The sequence below is a fragment of the Anser cygnoides genome, chromosome 16, assembly GCF_040182565.1.
Source record: "Anser cygnoides isolate HZ-2024a breed goose chromosome 16, Taihu_goose_T2T_genome, whole genome shotgun sequence".
Lineage (NCBI taxonomy): Eukaryota > Metazoa > Chordata > Aves > Anseriformes > Anatidae > Anser > Anser cygnoides.
In genome coordinates, this window is record NC_089888.1 from 11,211,402 (window position 1) to 11,216,842 (window position 5,441).

At 47.5% G+C, this 5,441-nt stretch overlaps 1 long non-coding RNA gene across 3 annotated transcripts; it reads left to right on the plus strand.

Moving 5' to 3' along the window:
• The first annotated feature begins 1,208 nt into the window (after positions 1-1,208).
• LOC106040979 (uncharacterized) lies at positions 1,209-2,840 on the plus strand. 3 transcript variants are annotated; one of them, XR_001210210.3, is made up of 5 exons: positions 1,209-1,277; positions 1,710-1,898; positions 1,986-2,058; positions 2,360-2,507; positions 2,711-2,840. It is a non-coding gene; the product is annotated as an uncharacterized lncRNA (long non-coding RNA). The 3 variants fall into 3 exon arrangements; XR_007169646.2 differs by having other exon boundaries at positions 1,710-1,882; XR_007169644.2 differs by lacking the exon at positions 1,209-1,277 and adding an exon at positions 1,278-1,354.
• Positions 2,841-5,441: the final 2,601 nt, after the last annotated feature.

Consider the following 5,441-nt stretch of genomic DNA (forward strand, 5'->3'; position numbering starts at 1 on the left):
AGATCCAGATGAAGTAAGCATGGCTTTTTGCTGGATTTATGTAGTTCTTATCCTTTTTCCCCTCTCCACATACGCGTCCAGTTCCTCTGCTCAGCCACTCGGCACAGGCCTGAGGACATCCCTGCTCTGATCAAGGGAAAGCACCAACCCCCATGCTGCTGGATGGCTCCTGGGAACGGGGCTGAAAGCCGTTGTCTCTCGTGTGCTAACGGGCCTGGCTGTGCTTCCCAAAGCTGAGACGTGATGACACAGCCACAAACAAATCTTTATTGGCTGGTTTTGTTCTGAAGCTGAGGGACACAGTGGATTGCAAGAAGTGGTGGCATAGAAACCCTGGATCCCGCGGAGGCAAAGGCAAGAGGCCTGTGCACATTCAGTGGGACGGAGGCTGGGCCATCCTGGCCAGGGGCAGAGGCATAGTGCACTTGGCAAGCATGGGGCAGTGCCACACCATGACTTTTGTTGTCCGACAGCACGGTGGGCTCCTCTCACCGACACCTTGGATTGCATTCCTTCACCACCAGCCACACTGGGCCATGCCATCTGGGGCATGTCATGAGTTTATGGTGGCCTAAGGGAAGCTGTGGGTGGCCAGGCTGGCTGGATCAAAGCTCCGCATAGCTTTGATACAGCCTCATAGAGAGCGTCAGTGGCTTACATGCGCAAAGTATTGGAAGAAGAAAACACATAGGGCAAGATATTCCTCAGCACATCTACCTCCAACCTCAAGTGATTTTTGCCTCAGGGACCTCCTCAAGGAGGCTGAGATTCTCTTTCATAAATTCATCTCACAATTTTTGACAGTGATGCTTTGATGTCTCCTTCAAGAGCCCCCAAACTACATCTCAATGTGCCAGTGTGGGGAATGAAACCTCGTTTCTCCAGGTGTGTGGTGAGCCCAGGAGGCTGATCTGTAGTCTTGTCTGCCCACCAGGATCTTGCCCAAGAATAAAGTTTATTCAAGCACTAGGAGAAATAAAGATTTTCTTCCTCAGTACCTTTACTGCAATACATTTATGCTAAAGTTTCATTGTTTGAACCTAATCTGAGCACCGCAAGCAAGAGACAAATCTGAGCATTAAGCCTCACCCCTGCAAAGGATAATTGAAATCAATGTAATTGTTGTCTCACCCTGACACTGGCACAGGTGCAGAGTGATACTGCTGAGTATCCTGATAATCAGTTAAAGTATTCTGGCAAAAGATACAGCCTGGGGATGTTCTCCCTACACCAACTACTTTTAGTCCAGGTATCAGTATCAGGAGAATCAAGACAAGGTTAGGGTTTTATTTTGTTGTTTTTGTTGTTTGGGGGGAACACCCCCTGTGTTTGTAAGTCTCAATACTTTCTTAAGGTACTCTTCTGAACTCCACTCTCTTATTGAACAGTCACAGGGAAGCGGATTATCAGCCAGCTGCTCTTCTCTATCATTTTTTTTTTTTAATCTCGCTCCTTTTCCTCCAGCTCCTTGTGATTTTCAGGTCTTGTTGATCATTCAAGATGCATCTTTATTATTCCAGTATCTCTAGTCTGCTCTTGTTCAGACTTCAAATCCAGTGCCTGCAGCTCGCTAATTCTGTGCTCCCTCTCAGCAGACAGCTGACAAGTAGCAACTTGTTTTTTAAAGGCTGATGTTCATTTTGCTGATTCTGTCCCCTAGAAATTTCCTTTTTCTTCCAAAAACTTTGCAGTGTTTGTTTACATTCCAGCTCTCATGGTGCACTCCTCTCCTTGCAGAAGGGATGGCAGATTGTAACTGACTTCAGACAGCACCAGATCAGATGGTCTTGTTCACTCAGAGTTAGGCAGGAAGGGTGGCTTATTCCAGGAAGTTATTCAAGAAGGAAATATTTTCAGCAGTTTCTGGGAAGGAAACCAGAAAGTGAGTAGGCAAGAAGGTACGACCTGTACTTGTCCTTAAGCAAAAGCAGAGGATAAATGTATTTAGACTACTGTTTTTTTCTTATTTTTTTTCTTTAAAAAAGAAAAAAGAAGAAAAAAGAAAAGAAAAACAAGGGACAACCCGAACAAAACAATTAATGAAGGATCGTTCATCAGGTAAAATGAAAAATAATAAGTTATTGTGTTTATTATGGGTACAGCTCAGTTCATATTGGAAATCAGGGCAGCCTGTGGTGCTGTCAGGCCAAATGACCCCTGAGGTCCCCCGGGACACTAAGCTTCATCGGGGTAGGGCTATGATGCACCACAGTTATATGCTGGCTTATCTTACCTGTACACAGGCCAGGCTAAGAGGGACCCTGTTCTCTCTTGCTGCCTAGTGGTAGCATTGCCATTTGACATGGTGCATAGTGATTTTAACATTTTTTTAAGTGCTAAATCTGTGTACTTTTTCTAGTTCTGCAGTGAAGACAGCTGTTTCTGTAGCAAGTCGTGCAACCTAAATCCTGAATTCCTGCTGCAGGCTGTCAAAGGCAGCATTTTGTGAAGACCTGTAGGAGCTGAATACATCAGTGGGACCATTGGAAGACTTAGCAGGAATTAAAGTATGTGGTGAAGCACTTGTCAAAAGGAGATGTTCAGAGTAGAACAGCAAGCATAGACAGCTCTATTTTTTGTGCTTTTCATGCATTAAAGCAGTGAAGAGCCATTCAGATGGGTACTAGGAAAGATGGTCTGGAGTTCTGTATCTTTGCTATGACTTCTTCCCTTTTACCATGACTTTCTCCTTTTGTGTCTTTGTTCCCAGGTGCCTTCCAGGCAGGGTGTCCATGTCTTGTGCCCCAGGGTCACCAGAACCTGCCCAGCTCCAGCATTGGCCTCTTTTCCTCCAGCATGGCAGCAAATACAAAAATAAGCCAGCTCTCCCTTCTCATTCCCCATTGCTTCAGTGTCTTTTAGCTCTGCATGAAGAGATGACCTGCTAACTCTGACTTTCAGTATTTCAGCCTGGGGATGGCTGTTCACCAGACTGACCGACACAACCATTTCCCTCCCTGCTTCCATCAGGACTGGGCTTTGCTTCTTGCCTTCTCATCAGACAATGGTTCTGGTGAGCCCAGAAAAAGGTATGGACTCTCCCTATTGCTGAGTTTCTGGCTGAAATATGGGAACTGCCTCCTGCAGATGTGCTGTTGAGAGGTCTGGGTTTTCCAGGGCTTTGTCCAGTACCTAAAAAACACGGAGCTTTCTAGACTACAAGCACTCATATTCCTGTCCAGCTCTGTAGGACTCAGTTGCTTTGTGCTGGGTATGGGCTGGGTACAGATCTGCTGGTGCTGCATATTCTCACCCTAAGCCAACCGAAAGCATATTGCTCTCTGCTAGCTGCAGGGAAGGAGAAGCCTCTGAATGACTTGTGCCTGCTGCTATGGCACTAATTTCATATTAGCCTGCTAATATGCCTAGCCACACATATTAAGGACTTTAAATGTGATGTATGTTATTAATTCTGGTGTTAAATTATAAATTCGCTCTGACTTGTTGGAGGTGCTGTGGTATCTGCTCTCCATCTGCATACAGAACTGTCCTGTTCCTCTTGCCACATCCTGCAGTGCTGCCAGACCTGCACCTGCAAAATGCTGGGGAGTTTGGCTGGGGGCTGGTCTGGGCAAGGACCTGAGTGTTGGGATGCTTACCTAGCTGGAGCACTGAAAACACCTCATATCAGAACCTGCTCTTTCTTGAGATCCCCCATGCCTATAGCTCAGGGGATAGCAGAGGCACAGCCTCAGGTGGCTTCCAGAGCTTCTGCCCATGTGGGAAGCCTGAACAGTGGTGCATAAGGACAGCGGACCCAAAAGTTCCCAGGTGTTCTGTGTCTCTGTGCTGGCTGATGTTTGCACTGAGTTCTGGGCAAAAATTCACGGTAGTATTAACCTGTCTGGGCTGAGGTCCTGCTATCGCCTCCGCATGCTGCTTTCCCTATCACTGGCTTGTGGTGGCCAGACGTCTGTGCTGAAGAAAGCAGGGAGATATTACTTCCTCAGCGGCCAGCCCCCATGGTTTGGATAGCAGCACACTCTTCAGAAGTCAGCATGCCATTTGTTCCCTATTACCACTGCCCAGGGAGGAAGGAGGCCAGTGACAAATACATTATACAGACCTATGTGAACGCTCTCAGGCTTTTATTAATATCTCCTGGCTAAGTTATTATTCTGCTCCCTTGATGATTTCTTCTATTCCATTTCTATCAGCATCTATGTCTGCCAGCCTGCTGCATTAATACACGTGCTTCTGGCTCCTTGCCCCTTATTACTAATAGGAGCTCAGTGGGAGAAAGCAGGTTTGGTGGTTTCACTTTAGAGAAGCACACAGATTCTCCACATCGCAGCACCCCAGGGGGACAAGGGTTTGTTGGCTGACCCAAGTCTAAGGGATGTACGTGGGTATAACAGAAGCCACCTGCCGAGCCCTTTGTTGTCTCTGCACAAATGCCATGGGCTGTTTTCTGTGTTGTTGAACACATATAAGCATGAAACAAAAGCAGTCTGGGGAGATGAGAAGTGGGGAATGGTGGGTGGGTGTTGGGGGGGGGGTCTGCTCTGCTAGAAACACAGGACAAAAGTGTTCAAAGGGAAGGCTCACAATGTCAGTAACTACTCTGCTACACCTCTGCTACTCAGTGTTTGATGTCCAGGCAGAGTCAGTTCACAATCCATTTACTGTGTCATCCTGCCTGCGCATGGGGGAATCCCATACTTCCAGGCAAGGTGATGGGTACACTAAGAAATCTACGTTTTAGCCCTGCTCTCTTGCTGGCCTGACATTCAGTCACTCCTCACAGTGCTTCTGCTCCCTTATTTAGCAGCAGAGTTAAGGATACTCATGATTTTTCACGCAGTGAGGTATTTAAGGGAGTCCTCACTGACAGCACTTTGGTTTCTTTATGTCCTTTGAATGGCAAGTCTTATGTCCTGCGCGTGGTAACAACAGTGCTGCTCGGGCATTCATGGCTCAGGCGCCTTCAGTAAGGGATTACTTAATTGCTTCTAACACTATGTAGTTGGAAGTTTTCTTCTCCTCCTAAACAAGAAGAGTTTAAGCTCTGCAGCAGCCAAGAGGCACCTACAGACACAGCCAAAGCCCTGCAGCCTCTCCCCAGCCTTCTCTCGCACCTGGCAGCTGCACCCCGTGTGTTTTACAGCTCACCACCCTGAGACTGCCGGAGTGTTTTAAGCCAAGCAGTTGAAAACACAGCAGAATTCCTAAATTCTTCAGGGAACTGGGAAACTGGCCAAGCGAAAACCACTTACGCAGCCCTTCTCAGAGCTGCCTGCAAGGAGGCAGTAGTCGATATTTGTGGTCTGTCAGTGCCCCACTGGCCTTCTGCCCGTGGCACCGCGAGCACTCATTTGTACAGCAGAGCTCTGGCTGATCCTCCTGCCTGATGGAGAAGCTCCCTAGCTCCCTTTATTTCAGGGGCCGGGCTGTGCCACAGAAACAGAGATTTGTATTCATACCCAGCCATCAACACGTTA